The 17,934-nt window shown below is 45.1% G+C and overlaps 1 long non-coding RNA gene across 2 annotated transcripts; it reads right to left on the bottom strand.

Annotated features, from left to right (window-relative positions):
* Positions 1-11,005: 11,005 nt before the first annotated feature.
* Positions 11,006-17,428, bottom strand: LOC143843021 (uncharacterized). Of its 2 annotated transcripts, XR_013233432.1 has the most exons (4): positions 17,398-17,428; positions 15,309-15,433; positions 13,365-13,447; positions 11,006-11,736 (listed from the first exon to the last, which is right to left on the bottom strand). It is a non-coding gene; the product is annotated as an uncharacterized LOC143843021 (long non-coding RNA). The 2 variants fall into 2 exon arrangements; XR_013233431.1 differs by lacking the exon at positions 17,398-17,428 and having other exon boundaries at positions 15,309-15,561.
* Between the last annotated feature and the right edge of the window lie 506 nt (positions 17,429-17,934).

The raw sequence follows: 17,934 nt of genomic DNA, 5'->3' as shown, positions 1-17,934 counted from the left end.
CTGCTTGGAGCTGGGAAAGGCTCCTACAGGGTTTTGTTTTCTGCTGCTTGGAGCTGGGAAAGGCTCCTTCAGGGTTTTGTTTTCTGCTGCTTGGAGCTGTGAAAGGCTCCTTCAGGGTTTTGTTTTCTGCTGCTTGGAGCTGTGAAAGGCTCCTTCAGGGTTTTGTTTTCTGCTGCTTGGAGCTGGGAAAGGCTCCTTCAGGGTTTTGTTTTCTGCTGCTTGGAGCTGGGAAAGGCTCCTACAGGGTTTTGTTTTCTGCTGCTTGGAGCTGGGAAAGGCTCCTTCAGGGTTTTGTTTTCTGCTGCTTGGAGCTGGGAAAGGCTCCTTCAGGGTTTTGTTTTCTGCTGCTTGGAGCTGGGAAAGGCTCCTTCAGGGTTTTGTTTTCTGCTGCTTGGAGCTGGGAAAGGCTCCTTCAGGGTTTTGTTTTCTGCTGCTTGGAGCTGGGAAAGGCTCCTTCAGGGTTTTGTTTTCTGCTGCTTGGAGCTGGGAAAGGCTCCTACAGGGTTTTGTTTTCTGCTGTTTGGAGCTGGGAAAGGCTCCTTCAGGGTTTTGTTTTCTGCTGCTTGGAGCTGTGAAAGGCTCCTTCAGGGTTTTGTTTTCTGCTGCTTGGAGCTGGGAAAGGCTCCTACAGGGTTTTTTTTTTCTGCTGCTTGGAGCTGTGAAAGGCTCCTACAGGGTTTTTTTTTTCTGCTAGCTCTCGTGGGCGTGCCGGCTTGGAGCTCCTACAGGGTTTTTTTTTTCTGCTGCTTGGAGCTGGGAAAGGCTCCTTCAGGGTTTTGTTTTCTGCTGCTTGGAGCTGGGAAAGGCTCCTACAGGGTTTTGTTTTCTGCTGCTTGGAGCTGGGAAAGGCTCCTTCAGGGTTTTGTTTTCTGCTGCTTGGAGCTGTGAAAGGCTCCTTCAGGGTTTTGTTTTCTGCTGCTTGGAGCTGGGAAAGGCTCCTACAGGGTTTTTTTTTTCTGCTGCTTGGAGCTGTGAAAGGCTCCTACAGGGTTTTTTTTTTCTGCTAGCTCTCGTGGGCGTGCCGGCTTGGAGCTCCTACAGGGTTTTTTTTTTCTGCTGCTTGGAGCTGGGAAAGGCTCCTTCAGGGTTTTGTTTTCTGCTGCTTGGAGCTGGGAAAGGCTCCTTCAGGGTTTTGTTTTCTGCTGCTTGGAGCTGGGAAAGGCTCCTTCAGGGTTTTGTTTTCTGCTGCTTGGAGCTGGGAAAGGCTCCTACAGGGTTTTGTTTTCTGCTGCTTGGAGCTGGGAAAGGCTCCTTCAGGGTTTTGTTTTCTGCTGCTTGGAGCTGTGAAAGGCTCCTTCAGGGTTTTGTTTTCTGCTGCTTGGAGCTGGGAAAGGCTCCTACAGGGTTTTTTTTTTCTGCTGCTTGGAGCTGTGAAAGGCTCCTACAGGGTTTTTTTTTTCTGCTAGCTCTCGTGGGCGTGCCGGCTTGGAGCTCCTACAGGGTTTTTTTTTTCTGCTGCTTGGAGCTGGGAAAGGCTCCTTCAGGGTTTTGTTTTCTGCTGCTTGGAGCTGGGAAAGGCTCCTACAGGGTTTTTTTTTTTCTGCTGCCTCTCGTGGGCGTGCCGGCTTGGAGCTCCTACAGGGTTTTTTTTTTCTGCTGCTTGGAGCTGGGAAAGGCTCCTTCAGGGTTTTGTTTTCTGCTGCTTGGAGCTGTGAAAGGCTCCTACAGGTTTTTTTTTCTGCTGCTTGGAGCTGTGAAAGGCTCCTACAGGGTTTTTTTTTTCTGCTAGCTCTCGTGGGCTTGGAGCTCCTACAGGGGTTTTTTTTTCTGCTGCTTGGAGCTGGGAAAGGCTCCTTCAGGGTTTTGTTTTCTGCTGCTTGGATCTGCGAAAGGCTCCTACAGGGTTTTTTTTTCTGTCTACGACGCTGTGAGCCCGCTGCGGCCGGCGGCAGAAGGCTTCCCTTCCCCCCCCACCCATCCACCCCCCCGAGGCTCTCTGGAGCCTTCTCTCGGCCGGCGGAGCGGGCTCGCAGCGTCCACAATGCTGCGAGGCCGCTCCGCCGGCCGAGAGAAGGCTTCCCGGCCCACCCCCCAGCCGAGGCTCTCACCAGGCGGGCCGCCATTTTCCGAGCGAGTGAAGCAGGCAATGGGGAGCCGCGCTTCGCGCGGCTCCCCATTGTCTGCTTGGGGCGGGATTGACACTCGGAGGGGCCAATCAGGAGCCGCTTCGCGGCTCCTGATTGGCCCCCCCGAGTTTTTATCCTGGACCGGTCCCGCCCTAACTCCTCCCCACTACCCCTTACTCCTTTATACAGTCCGTGGCGCCCGTGGCGCCACGGGCTGTTTACAGATGATATGATATATGATAGCCATCTTCAAGCACTTGAAGGGCTGTCAGAACAGAGGTAGTAAACCTGTGGTCCTCCAGATGTCCATGGACTACAATTCCCATGACCCCCTGCTAGCAAACGCTGGCAGGGGCTCATGGGAATTGTAGTCCATTGACATCTGGAGGACCACAGGTTGACTACCCCGAGCAGAGTTTGTTTGTTTGTTTTTTTGCCCCAGCGGGTCAGACCAGAACCAATGGCTTGAAATTAATTTAATTTTTTTCCAGTTAAATACCCAGAAGAAGTTCCTGGCAGTTAGAATGGTTCCTTAGTGGAACAGGCTTCCTTGGGAGGTGATGGGTTAAACAGTGATTAGATAGTCATCTGACAGAAATGCTGATTCTGTGAACTTAGGTAGATTGCAAGTGGGTGGTCAGAAGCAATTGCATCTGAGCTTGGCTCTTGTGGCCCTTCCTTGCATGCCCAAGGAAAAGATGATCTCTACTTTGGGGTAAGAATGCAAATTTCCTACAGGCCAAACTGACCAGGGTTTCGGGGGGGGGGGGGTTGGTGGCTGCATCATCTCGGCATGCAATTGGGGTCATTGTGGGTGGACAGGTCATTGTGAATTTCTTGCCTTCTGCATGAGGTTGGACTAGATAACCCTGGAAGTCCCTTCCAACTCTACAATTCTATGAATTTCCCCCCTGATCAAATATAATACTGGAGTGCAATGATAATGATATATTGGTTTATCCATTTCAAGACTCCATGTGATTCATAGGTGACACGCCAGGGAAAAGAAATGGAAGAAAAACAGGCCTAATGTGTTCAGTCGGTGGTCAAAGGATACATGAGAGAACATACAACTGCTTGTTATTTTACCTTACTTCTTGTCAGGTGAAGAATTACTGCCTTTCAGAAGTGTTTGTACAAAGCAAGAGTGAAAGTGGGTTGAAAAGAAATTGCATCATACCGAAAAGGGGAAGTATATCCAGTCCCCCCGGAGATTACTCCAGATAATTTTGATGAATGGTCCTCTCATCAGATTGCTTTCAAACTGTTTAGAAGTGATTTCTTTCTGAAATGCGATTGTGCCGCTAGAGGTAAAAATGAGCACATTGTTGTCTGGCTTCGTGGTTTTTCAGTTTGGGAATGCTACCGAGGCGCAGAAATGAGGACAGCAAACGTGACACTTTGATAGCACGCGCACACACATCCGCAAACAAGCAACAGTTACTTCCATTGGCAGTCCAGGCCAATTGGTTCCAGGAGAACCGAGTCTGTATTTTAAGTGGAAGAGTTGGAAATTGTGGACAAAACGGCAGCCATCTTTGGTACAAAGAAAGACTATGGTCATTGGGCTGGGTAGGGAAAAGGGAAGATGGCTATAGATGGCCCAGAGCAGCATTCCCCAACAGAATGTCCTTGGATACAACTTCCTCCGGCAACTACTGAGCTTTTCATAAAGTGGGTGGGGCTGTTGTCAAGCAGGGGTTGTCATTGGCTGCCCTTATCCAATGAAATGGTTTCCCATAACTGAAATAATAGCCCAGCCACAGCCAATAGCGGATCGGGATTACGAGAATGCACCCAGGCTTTCCTTAGTCAGGTCTGGTTTACTGCTTCCCTGAGCTTCTTTTGCAAGGCAGGGAGTGGAGCTTTATTCTCATCTTTAGGTCTGGGGTGGTGGGGTTGGGGTTTGGGGGGCAGACTATTCCATGAGGGGAAGCTTACCTATTCCTTCTCCAGGCCTGTGGCCTTCATGTGGATTATGCTTCCAACCAAAGTACAGACAATGGTAACCTTGATTGACTATAGTCAGCTTCTGAATAAGGCTGCATTCTGAGTTCAGCAGGATTGCTATGCCATTAGGTCACAAATGGAGGGCTACTTCCAGCCTCAGTTTGACTCCATTTTCTGTGGCAGCCATTTTAAGGTGGAGCTCACCACCTCTTCTCAAAGTTCCAAAGAGACCTGCATGCCCAAATAAAGATCAGGGCCCCTTGGTGTTGTAGAACTCAGTGATTCCCAAGGAAATTGATAGACAGTAGATCCAAAACACACAAAAGGAAGTTCTCACTCAAGGGCTGCCAACAAGAGTTGGGGTGTGTGTGACAGGAACACAGTTGGCTGCAAGGAAATCTAACCCAAATCACTTTAAAAGTAGATCGGCTTGGCAGACTTTTGAGAAACCTAGCTTGAGAAGGTACCTCGTGAATCTCTTCCCCTTTCAAAGTATGGCGGTTCCAGCTGAAGGCAGTTGGATGACCTTGCAGCAGAAGTTTGGATCTGCTGCAAGGAAGGCAACAGGCAGAAGGAAAGGTTGAGCAGACCTGTGCTGGGGAACTAGCGTGCATAAGGAGAAGCAGACAGGAGAGACAGATGGCCCATATCCCAAGAACACCCCACCAGCAACACCACCACCAAAGAGCAAACCACCAAAGGCTCCAGGATTGCTTCCGTACAGTTGGAAAGACAGATCTCCCCTTGTGAAAGTCAGTGTGTTCCCTGAGAACCATCTGCAAGGCTGTAATAAGAGCTCATCCATGCAGGCAGCGTCCACTGTGTTACAATTACCGGCTGAGCTGTCTGTGGCGAGCTACAGCTGCAGCCCAGCACTTGCCAGGTTTCGGTGTCACGTGATTCAGACAAAAAGCCGCCATACGGGAGGAGGCTGTCAATTTGCTTATCAACATGCTCATCCTGTTGTGTTTGAAAGCCAAAGGGAGGAGGGAGAGGGAGAAACACGTCCAGAGTCCTCTCTGCATTTGGAGAAGGGGCAAAGTGTCGGCCACATAGGGCAATGCTTTCAGGGGAAGGGGGTGGCATATCGTAGTTTGGGAGGGAGGCTTCCAAACCAGTTGTGCTGAAGTGAATGGCCTTTGTCAGAGCACATGCCCTCATGCCAAGCGAAGGACCAATCCTGAGATAGAATTCTTTTAATTGCCCAGTTGTCAACACTAGAATATAAGAGAGCCGAAGAAGAGAGAAGAGCTGGGTTTTTGAAACCCACTTTTTACTACCCAGAGAAATCTCTAAGTGGCTTACAATTGCCTGTCCCTCCTCTCCCCTCCAATGGACACCCTGTGAGTGAGGTGAGGCTGAGCGAGTCCCGAGAGAACTGTGGCTGGCCCAAAGTCACCCAGCAAGCTGCACATGGAAGAACCGGGAATCAAATACACTTTTCCAGATTATAGCCCCCTGCTCTTAACCACTATATCAAGCTGGCTCTCAGTAGGGAGTAAATAGGGTAGTAGCTATCTTTGCATTGGGAAGGCCCATGGATGGGATTTTATTCATCCAGAATTAGGATGCCTACTTAGAGGTCTGCAGCCCACAATGACAATTCTCTTGCAGTTATGTGGTGCTTTCTTCATATACTGTTGCATAATTTAAATATAGGGATGCCAGCTTCCCGGGAAGCTTCCTGCCATGAGCGTTTGGTATTGTCATTGCCTATTGTCATCTGTCAGTGGGGAGCTGGCCTGGGAATGTTCACTAGCTCTAACTTTTTTTACTGCTTTGCATTGTGCACTGGTTCGTGCCACAAGTAAGGGTACGCCAGGGGTAGTCAAACTGCGGCCCTCCAGATGTCCATGGACTACAATTCCCAGGAGCCCCTGCCAGCGAATGCTGGCAGGGGCTCCTGGGAATTGTAGTCCATGGACATCTGGAGGGCCGCAGTTTGACTACCCCTGGGGTACGCTGATGGTCTCTGGTCCCTCAAATAGCTTTATTGGTGTGGATTTTATCATGGAGCGGGTACATTCAAGAGTAACGACAAGCCCACTTATTTTGGATTTTTTAAACATCGGCCAGATGATTCAAGTTTGTTCAAAACGTCATTAAATTGACAAAGGGACAAATTATGATTGTGGCTTGTCTTTTTAACTTGTGCTTTCTTTTATGACCAGCAATCTGTTTTTGCCCGTGCTTTAATCTCTTTTAGTGCTGCAGTCATCTTTATCTCAGCTATTACTAACAGTCTTGGAGAGATCTCTTGATTAATCCCTTTCAGTACGGTCATCTGGCTAGCCTGCTCACTTGCCCATATTTTGTAAGTGATATCGTTTTGTGGAAGAAAAAAGAAAGATATTCTCTACTCTGAAGTCTGCCAGTGCAATTGTTTGGACATTAATAATAAGCTCTGAGAAATGCCTTTAATGATAACATAATATCTCTGTAATAGCCCATTGCCTTTTGATATTTATATCTCTGGTGAAATCTTGCAGAGGTATCTTCCATACAGAGTTTACTGTCTGAATTAATCACTCTCTTTTGAGAATCATGGTGGAGTCTGAATTTCTCCCACTTTGCATGACCTGCATAATATAGATACATACCGTATCTAGGGATGTACTTGCTGCAGTGCTGGGGGTGGAGGGGATACATAAATAAAGGAATATTTCACCTTTTGGCTCAATCAGCAACAATAATCTCTCTCTCTTTATAAACAGAAACACCCTTAGCCTCAATGCCATCCAGATTATTGATGGGCCCTCAACAGGTGCGATGTTGGGGGCTCTGTTGTTACACCCTACAAGGGGATCTATAGGTTACCAACAACTGGTTGGCAAATTCCTAGTGGAAGGCAGAGTCTGGGGAGATTTGGGAACTCAGCAGGCATGTCATGTTTCTTCAGGAAACCTGGTCTCTGCCATCTGAATATCAGTTGTAATTCTAGGAGATCTTCAAGCCCCATGTGGGGGAGCGGGGAATCAAACCAGGCTTGCCAGATTGGAAGCTGCTGCTCTTAACCACTACACCACTGTCTAGCTCAGTGAGATCTATATGAGAGCCTGTTTAAAACAGTCTAGACCAGGGGTAGTCAACCTGTGGTCCTCCAGATGTTCATGGACTACAATTCTCATGAGCTCCTGCCAGCACACACTGGTGCATGGGAATTGTAGTCCATGGACATCTGGAGGACCACAGGTTGACTACCCCTGATCTAGACAAGGGCTGACTTTAATGGTGAAATTTAGCTAATTTGACAATGTGGAATGGTACATCATCAGATCTTGGTAACTACACATGGTTGATACTTGAATGAGATACTATCAAGGAAGACTTTGCAGAGGAACAAACTATTTCTTCTTGATCACATGCCTTGAATACTCTAGGGGGGCACCAAAAGTTGGCTGCGACTTGAGAGTGTTTCACACACACACAGGTAAAGTGACAGGGAAACCCATAGTTGGTTTTGAAAGCTGTGTGTCTTTTGTCTTTCTGAGGATGATTTGCCTGAATACTAATAGATTTGTTAGCATATGATTATATTATAAAGATAGCAGAGCACAGCACTGCAGAAGAATTGGGGGTGCAAAGCTTTTGAACCCGCCCAGATTGATTTGGGGGAAATTCTATTGTGTTCTAGGAAGGTAAAGTTATGCAAAAGAGTCGGCAGAATTGGGACGACACTATCATGGAAACTGGTAGTCGTTGTAAAGTTTAAAGGTAGGAAGATGATCAAAGGTTAAACACAAGAAAAGGAATGGTTCTATTCAAGTTGAAAATAGGACATTGTAACCCAAATAAATGTTTAGATTTAATTAAAACTCTTGGAATGAAACTTTTGTGTGCCAGAAAGAGTTTCCAACTTTTTTTTAAATTGCTTTCTTCCTGCAAATATGAGATATAGAAAGGGAAGGATACACTATTTGTGTAATATGGGATCTCTTGATTTCGTTTGCAAAAAAAATGTCTCTTGTTATAAAAAGAAATGGACAAGGTGAGAGAAGATACCTTCCTTATTACTGAACTAGCTTCAAAGCCCATTCCTAAGAACAGGTCTTGAAAGGGTCCCCTCCCCTGGCCCCTGGCCAGACAGCTTAAGCTGACTTTGGGCCACAGCTTGCAGCAGGATCAAGTGGGGCGGGTGGTTGTTGGCCAGCTCATTCGCAGGGCCTAAACAGAACTCCTTAGCAGGCAGCAGGCCAAGAGGCCCTTGTTAGCAAGCCCTCCACCACGACCCTTTGTCCAGGGCCCTCTCCCCTTACCTGCTGCTGGCTCCAGGCACTGAGGCATCTGAGAGCAAAGAGGCTAGAGTCCAGGGTTGGAGGGCAGGAGCTGCAGGGGCAGGGCCAATCAAGGCAAAGCTGGCTGCACACTGATTGGCCCTATTCCAACTTGGACAGCCGGACACGTCCAACCCGCCAGGCTGTTTCACAAATATATAGAGGAACCATGGATAAGGATGGAGATGTGGCATGAACATATTTTCACTTTCTGAAGATCCATTCTACTGAGGGAGTCGGTAGTAGGGAAAGGAAACAAAAGCTTCAGCCTGGTAGGAAGAGATCCCCAACAACTGTTTCCAGTAAAGGTCTACTACACTGAGGAGCAATTAGTTCATTCAAGGAGGTGCACTACATGGAAGCAAAGAAACCCCCTCAAAAGATACATAATTATAACAGGGCACAGATACCCACGCAGCATTTCCATTAATTTCTCTGCAGGGGGTCTGATAATAAGGATTATCCTAAAATGAAGTTCTTATTTGGCCAGATAAATTGGATTTACAGAGCCATTCCTAGAAGCACAGCCAGATCTATTAGGCTGTTTTAAGCAGCTCCTTGGGGAGTGGATGAGAGTGGTAGTTTTCCATCGCCATCCTAAGAACACTTCCCTGGGAATAATCCTCAGTGAGCAGTCTTCAGTAGCATTCTGAGTACATTGGCTTAGCAGTCGTGGAAATGTTGAAGAATACAACATGATGACAACCATAGAGTTTGGAAAGGAAAGAGAAGTGGGAGGGATGACAGGCAAACACACACATACACACACACATAAGAGGTTGCCTTATGCCAAATCAAGAATTTGCTCCATCAAAGTCAGCATTGTCTTCTCAGACTGGTGGCAGATCTCCAGTGTCTTAGACAAAGGTATATCACATCACCTATTGCCTGGTCCTTTTTTTTTAAATTGGAGATGGTGGGGATTGAACCTGAGACCTTCTTCATGCCAAGCCACTTCTCTATCACTGAGCCACAGCCCTCTTCAGACGTAATAATATTTGTCACACATTATCAGCATTCCATAGCATTCCATTGTATAAAGAGCCACATAGTCTCTAACCATGAGCCGGATGCATTGCAGTGAAAGCACAATGGTGCAGGTTGCCTTTAATATTAGTAACACTTCTAACCAGAGATTCAAGTGGGTAGCCGTGTTGGTCTGAAGTAGCACAACAAAAATAGAATGCATGCATTCAAAAGATAACACCGTGAATAAATCTGTGTTGAACTTAAAGGTGCTATTGGAGTCTATTTTCGTTGTAATTCTAACCAGGTAAGTTTTGAAATTCTGCACTCAAAGACTTGCATATTATTATTAGTATCATCATTATTATTATTCTGCAAATGTGAGAATTGCAAATTATGTATGGTGACCGGGCATGTCACCAGATAACAGGAAAGAAGGCGGTTGTATTACTTTGATGCCAGAAATGTAAATAATGTAAAAGAAAATGTTTTACCACTAATTATTCTCTGATGCATACCTGGGTATCTGGATTGTAATCAGAGGTACCATATCTGGTGACCCCATCGTAAGTAATAGTAACATCTGTGATCGATGTGGCTGCGAGTCCCCAGATATGAAGGTAGCCAAACTGCAGAGGGACTGAGTCATCTAAGTCAGGGGTAGTCAACCTGTGGTCCTCCAGATGTCCATGGACTACAATTCCCATGAGCCCCTGCCAGCAAACACTGGCAGGGGCTCATGGGAATTGTAGTCCATGGGCATCTGGAGGACCACAGGTTGACTACCCCTGATCTAAGTAATTGCTGTGATCCACAAAGACATTCAGTGCATTCTGGGGGGAAGGACAAAAAGAATGATGCATTCAATAGGAACTGAGATTGCCCAAAGTAGCTGACCACCTTTGGCCAGTTCATTAGCAGTTGGGAGTGGTGTGTACACTAGGGATGATTTCAGATGTTCCATTCCCACCCATTCACCCCCCAGGGCTGGTATTTTGATTTTACTTGTCCTTGTACAAATCAACCCTGCGGTTCTTCATTGTTGTAGCATTTCTTTGTTACTTCTGCCGAATCTTTTTCACATTAGATGGATGCATTTTTAACATGATTTGTGCATAAAGAAATCAGCGCTATAAATTTGTTACAAATGGCTCATGTCTACCGTGTGTCTACTGTGTGAGTAAATCTGCAAAATCAACAGCAAAAAGTATAGAACCAAACATGGTTACAATAATGTAATAAATGTGTGCACAGATATAATACAGTATAGTATAATCATATGTTACCATGTCCAACATGGAGTGGTCAAGGGATCCATCACAAGAGGTAAAGAGGGGCTGGTACCTCCACGATCCCTTTAATTCAAGAACTGAGATTAACCCAACCTACAGACATTCATGGAAAAGCATTGTATGAGACATTCTATACATATATAGAGAAGCACGTGGAAAACGAGGTTCTGGATTAAATGGACATGGCCATATGGACATGCATATGTATTTGTGTGGCTTTATGTATGGATTTCAATGAATGCACTTACGTTCAAGGGTGGGGAGGAGTCAGAGCTTGCCACTGCTCCTCTTCCCAATGTGCATTCAGTGTATGAGCCTTGAATATCTGAAAAGAACTTATATTTGAGATGATTTTGCAGAGAAGTGTATGCATTGTTGCTTCCAAAACATTCACCAAAGCGATATCCATAGCTATAAAGTAATGGTCAAGTTAATTTACATTTATTTAATGGGGGGGGGGAAGAAAATGAAAATGATAAATACATACTAGGGTTACTTGGGGAAGAAGATAGATGGGGAAGAAATTGAGGTAGTGACAGATTTTATTTTCCTGGGCTCCAAGATCACTGCAGATGGGGACTGCAGCAAAGAAATTAAAAGACGCTTGCTACTAGGGAGGAAAGCTATGGCAAATTTAGACAGCATCCTAAAAAACAGAGACATCACCCTGCCAACAAAAGTGCATCTAGTCAAGGCTATGGTATTCCCAGTTGCAATGTATGGCTGCGAAAGTTGGACCATAAGGGAGGCCGAGCGTCAAAGAATTGAGGCTTTTGAACTCTGGTGCTGGAGAAGACTCTTGCGAGTTTCTTGGACTGCAAGACGAACAAACCGGTCAGTCCTAGAGGAGATCAGCCCTGACTGCTCCTTAGAAGGCCAAATCTTGAAGATGAAACTCAAATACTTTGGCCACCTCATGAGAAGGAAGGACTCCCTGGAGAAGAGCCTAATGCTGGGAGCAATCGAGGGCAAAAGAAGAAGGGGACAACAGAGAATGTGGTGCCTGGATGGAGTCACTGAAGCAGTAGGTGCAAATTTAAATGGACTCTGGGGAATGGTAGAGGACAGGAAGGCCTGGAGGATCATTGTCTATGGGGTTGCGATGGGTCAGACACGACTTCGCACCTAACAACAACAACAGGGTTACTTGAAATGTTGCATAGTAGTACTTTCCCTCTTCATAGGTATCTGGAAAAATGAAGAAGAGACAGAGATAATATATCTTGTTTTAAAAAATGACAGAACAGAAGCTAAGATTAGTTCAATAGTACAAGACTTGTGATTGCGTAGCAACATTTCATGGAAAGGGAGAAGAGAAGGCCAAGGAGGAGATGCTTGTTATGTCCTCATGGCAGGCTCAAACACAATCTGAGGACAGCCTAATATTCCCTTAGGACCACAGTGCTGAGTTTCTGGGAAAGGGGATGCATAAACTTTACAGTATCCATTACAATGTGCTCGAGGTGTTTATCATGTTCCATTAAGAAAACAATACATGCAAAATAATAAGCACACAAAAAAGCAACATTAAAAGAATTTGGAAAATGAACTGATATGTTAGCATACTGTTCATATCAATTCCTTCTCAATGAGGAACTGAAGGAAGGAAACCAAGGGTCAGTTCATCTTCCCTCTGGAAACAGAAGACTCTTCATGACTTAAACCTTTTTATATGGTGGGCGGAAATAGAGTTTGGAAACTAACCAGTCTCTTATTCTCAATCCTCTCCTTCTAGGCCCCAGGATCCTTGCTTGCCTCCTGTGATTCTTACCTAGCAGCTGAGAACCTGCCTCTGCTCATTGTCCTTTGCTACCTATGGTTTTGTGGCAGCTTGGGAGCAGAGCACTGTGAAACACTGTAAAGCTGTACACTTGTAACAGGAAGGGCATTGCTCAACTTCTGGAGAAGGCATTAACAGAACAGAGTGATGCATGAGAGCAATATTCTAACAAATCCATAGCAGCCATAATGATCCAGCAGAATGGTCTTGATCCTTTAGTCATAGAGAGGAGACAAGGAACACAGCATCTGCAATGCCAGAACATAATGTAGCCTTTTTCATTCTGTATTGCTTCTTGGTCTTTCTAGCCTCTCCTACTGCAACCACAGGAGCGTGAACTTCCCTTACAAAATTGGTTTGGCATGGAGGATCACCATAGCAGCTAGCAAAGTAACTTGACAAATGGGCATAGAAAACTCAGTATGGATTGGGGATGCTTGGATCCTAAAAACCCTGTTTGGTCATGAAGCTCGCTTCATGATTTGGAGGCAGTGTTCTCTTGATCCACAGTGCTACCCTAAGCCGTATTATACTCCTCAATCCCCATTCATTTTGAGCCAGTTTGGTGTAGTGGTTAGGAGTGCGGACTTCTAATCTGGTATGCTGGGTTCGATTCTGCACTCCCCCACATGCAGCCAGCTGGGTGACCTTGGGCTTGCCATGGCTCTGATAAAACTGTTCTGACCGGGCAGTGATATCAGCGCTCTCTCAGCCTCACCCACCCCACAGGGTGTCTGTTGTGGGGAGAGGAAAGGCAAGGTGACTGTAAGCCACTTTGAGCCTCCTTCGGGTAGGGAAAAGCGGCACATAAGAACCAACTCTTCTTCTTCTTCTTCTTCTTCTTCTTCTTCTTCTTCTTCTTCTTCTTCTTCTTCTTCTGACTTAGATGGGTGTAACTCTGCTTAGGAAAGCAACTCTTCTCTTGTAGGGATAAAGGATCATATCATTATAAAATCTTTTGACAGAGGATTGCAGGTATATATGATAAGTAAATGGGAAAGACTTTGGTCTCATTTTTGTCTAGGAAGACACTTACCAACTCCATCGTCCCAAAAGAGTTGACCTTGAACATTCTTCTGGTCATCCAAAGCAACAGTGATCCCCATGAGATGCAGTCGGCTGGAAGAAAAAGTAAAACTTCAGAAAGTCCCAACTTTGTTGTTGTTTTCCATTACCAAAGAGGGGGAAAGAACATCAACATGTCGAAGAGTTTCCCTGCAAGGCACAAGAAATATGATTTTAATCTTGGGGCTGAGCCCGATGGGCATAAATATTTGTTCAACATAGATGGCTGCAAGGATGATTCACGCATGGACTGGAACGACCATGGCCAGGTCTTTGAGACCTACAATCCTAATACTTGGATTTATGGAACAGAAACAGATATGATGATTTAAGGTGCTTAGAAAAGGGAACTGAAAGGGCCTTGCTCAAAGAATCATTTAAAACAGCACATTCTTATGTGGAGCTTGTCACATTGCATCCACTCAAAATTATGGTTGGCTCCCATTCCAATAGACATTCAAGATAATGGTGTAGCTTTCTAGCGACACAAATGGGGACCAAATTCTATGAATATTTTTGTGTACTTTGACTATACCCAATTGGCATTATTTGGGGGAGGGGGGAAGGCCCAATGTGAGTACAATAAGACTAACACTCCTTCTTGTGAAGCGCTGGCAGGCAATGAACATCCAGCAGGGCATTTTAAGAAATACGCCCCTATTGCATCTTGAAGATCATTATGCCCACAGGCAAGCTTCCATATGTCTGTCAGTGGGTCAGGATAGTGCTCATTCTATCCTACCTCACTGATCAGTACTTAAGAACCAATGCGTAGCCTGGTAGCCTGAGAACTGATGAGTGCTTATTGGATGAAGGGGTCTTGGTCAGAAAGTAGAAATCCAGACACAGCCTAGTTAAACAGAGACAGCTGAAGAAACAGGAATGAAAAACTTCTGTATTTTGCAAGCTGACCTTCAAAAACTTAGAATGTCTGAGTGACATTCTTTTTGTGTCCTCCATAGTTGTTTTGGTTCAAATTGGACTGAGATTGCTATAAGATATTGGTGATGATGGGAGCTTGGAGAAGAGGCTTTCCAACCAGTGGGCCAGACACCTGTAGCCCAGAGATGGAATTCTCTTGACACAGCCTCAGAGGAGTCTGCCAGGGAGAAAGCCCCTGCCAATCAGCTGAATCATGACCGAATCACTTCAGGCTTCTCTGACTCAGCTGGTTTAATGTGTCGGGATGGGCAGTTCAGCTAATATAAGTTCAAAAATTACTTGAATCAACATTGATGTGGATATTTGGGGGCTTAACTAAGCCTAATTGCCCATCCCTATTTTTAAAAGTGTTTTTTTTAAATAGGTAAAGGTAAAGGTATCCCCTGTGCAAGCACATGGCAGACTCAATATGGGGTGGTTTGCCAGTGCCTTCCCCAGTCATTACCGTTTACCCCCCCAGCAAGCGGGGTACTCATTTCACCGACCTCGAAAGGATGGAAGGCTGAGTCAACCTTGAGCCGGCTGCTGGGATTGAACTCCCAGCCTCATGGGCAAAGCTTTCATAAGGCTGCCTTACCACTCTGCGCCACAAGAGGCTCTTAAAGTATAAATACACCAGAGGAAAAAGATTGGTACATAAGGAGGGCACAGAATCTGAAGTCAAGCTTAACGGCTTACTGCTCAGAGACTCTGCAGTAAAATCTGTGTTCGTATTGGGCCTTAGTTTCATTTCTCAAAGCTATGTCTGGCCAGACACTGAGAGGGAGATTACTTGGGAGTCCTTCATAAGCTCGTTTGATCTTCTTGGAGAAACTGAAGTTTACAATGTCACAACTAAATAAAATTGTAACAGGTGAATAGATCCACAAAAGGATGTGCTGATTCTCCTCAGTATGTATGGTTCATGTGTGTCACAAAGCATATCAGGCTTTAGTTCAGGGAAGTAGGTTATTCTATGAGAGGTTCTACGTACCTCTCTGCAGTGGTGGTATTAGGCTCTTGCCAAGGGATGATGTAACCACCCTGAATATGGAGACTGATATATTTCAAAGGTGCTGGAAATACCTTGAACAGCTTTCAGACTCCAATGTACTCTCCCTGGAAAAAAATATTAGCAAAGTTTTAAGAGTAGCCTTGCTTTGCATGTGGACACTCCGGCCCTTCTCATACTATTGCAGTAGTAGGAGAAAGACCAGAATTCAGCCTCTTACACTAATTTTACAGGCTGGGAATCCCTGCACTTGACTTAATTTGGAAACCGTACACTATCTCTATGAAAGCCGCATGTCGATAAATTATACAAGCAAAGTCTTGAATTTGCGAGACTTTTGAATCTGGATAGGTGGCTGTTTGTAGCATTATTGGTGAGAACAATTATACGTATGGCTCATTTGTGCAAACTACAGGCCTATCCCAGCAAATTGAAACAATTTAAAACCCTATTGATTTCAATAGAAGAGTTAAGTACATAGTTAACTGCCTTTCTTGGAAAGCAGGGAGACTTGTCTGGCAACCCTACACAGAAATACTCCTGTCTAAGCCAGTTGAAATCACTGGAATAAGTCTGGAATAAGTCAGCACAGGGCTGCCCTGTTGGGTATATTCTGCCTCCTAAGTCTGTTGTCAAACTGTGGCAGCTAATTCCCCTTTTCAACGTGGGACAGGACAGCTCAATTTCCAGCAGAAAAAGATGGACCTCTCCCCCATTTACCCTTTTTTAATTGTATTGACCTAGACTGTGTGTGCAATAGAGTCCTGGGCCTGCAATTATGTTTATTTACCCAATCCAATTATACCTCACCTTTCTCCTCAGTGAGGACCCAAAGTGACTTACATCATTGTCTTCTCCTCCATATTATTCTCTCAACAACCCTGTGAGGTAGGTTAGACCAGCGTTTCTCAACTTTTTTACCATTGAGAACCCCCTGAAACATTCTTCAGGCTTCAAGAAACGCTAGAAGTGGTGCCATTATGAGGCATATGGATAGGAAGAATAGCTGTGTACATACCCATCCAAGCCCCCTTCCCTTCCCTTCCCAGCCTCCTCAGGACTATTGTTGGCCAAGGAAGGGAGGTGTCAACATGATCATAAATGGTCATATCACCTGATACATGTTTAACACATTTTACAAATAACACATTTTACAAAAACCACATTTTTGTAACACAAATTACAAAAAATAATTAATTCCCACTCATTCGGGCAACCCTTCCAGGGTCATCAAGAAACACAGGGTTTCATGAAACCCTGGTTGAGAAAGCCTGGGTTAGATGGAGAGAGGGTGACTGGCCCATGGAGGTCAGCTTGATAAATAGCCTTCGGTTCTGATCTGAATTTTGATTAAGCCTTTTGTTTATTTTCCCTCCCTATTATTGTTTCAAAAGAAGATAATGCACCCTTATTCATGAGACAATTTGCCTCTTTATTGAACCCTTGGCTAACCCCATTACATTCTTCCCATTCTGAAGTTTTTTCTAGGTGTCAGATTTCAAGAATTTGGATATTTGAAGCTGCTATGCGCTTCACTGTAAGTGGCCTACAGTGGACTTTAGAGTAAAAGATGGTATATTTGGGGGGATAAAAATAGTCATTCACATCCATTTGTCAGGTGAACAGTAAATCACTGCTCACTTTTCTCACAGACAGGAAGCATCCCATGCTGTGGTGCCAGCTGTTTATATCCAGCTGTTTATAGCCTTTTATTAATTATCGGAGTGACGTTCTTTTTGTGTTCTCCATAGCTGTCTTGGTGAAAATTGGACTGAGACTGCTACAAGATATTGGTGGTGATAGGAGCTTGGAGAACGGGGTTTCCAACCAAAGGGCCAGACCCTGTAGCCCAGAGATGGAATTCTCTAGAAGAAATTGGGTCTCCACAGACAGTGTGAGGGCCCCACTATCAGTCTGCCCTAAGCCAAAATAGTAATATGTGCCACAAGAACAAAATAAGAACTGAAATTATGGTTTATGTGCCATCAAATTGTCCAGGTGTGGTATTGCTTCTATTCTCTGCTAACCTGCATCACAGAGGATATCTCCCCCACCCCCCTCCAATACTTACTCATGCAGCAAAGAACATGCTACGGTGCTGCCTTTTGCATGGAAAAGATGCATTAACGTGTCGAGATAGGGCAGTGGTCTGTATCATATGCTGAGCACCTCCCTAGGCATATTTATGCATTGTTCACCAAAGGATACAGGATCCTGTCTCTGCAAAGAGAAGAAGAGTTGATTTCTATTAGAGAACAATTTCCCCCCTCCTTCATAAGAAAAGGCATGTGGGCATTCAAGAGAAGGAAACATTGCATGATGGAACTGAAGAGAACTCCAAATAAACTAATAGATGCTGATCCAGCAGAAAGAAGCAAACACCACAACTGTGTTTTGTAGATCTCATATAAAGCTGACTGCACTCTCAGAAGAAAGCCTAAATAAATCTGGGAAGCTGATCTAGCTGAAGCCTCTAGAAACCCTCCAGTCAATATGATCAACCTTTGGAATACAACTCAAGGCAAACAAGTGAACTTGACCCCCTTTGGCAATACATTAATACTGCCTTTTTTCCTGTTGCAAGCAAGAAAGAATCAGCTACGTTTCT

Source organism: Paroedura picta, chromosome 8, assembly GCF_049243985.1.
Source record: "Paroedura picta isolate Pp20150507F chromosome 8, Ppicta_v3.0, whole genome shotgun sequence".
NCBI lineage: Eukaryota > Metazoa > Chordata > Lepidosauria > Squamata > Gekkonidae > Paroedura > Paroedura picta.
The sequence above is the reverse complement of the archived record's forward strand: the minus strand, read 5'-3'. Positions and strand labels throughout refer to the sequence as shown.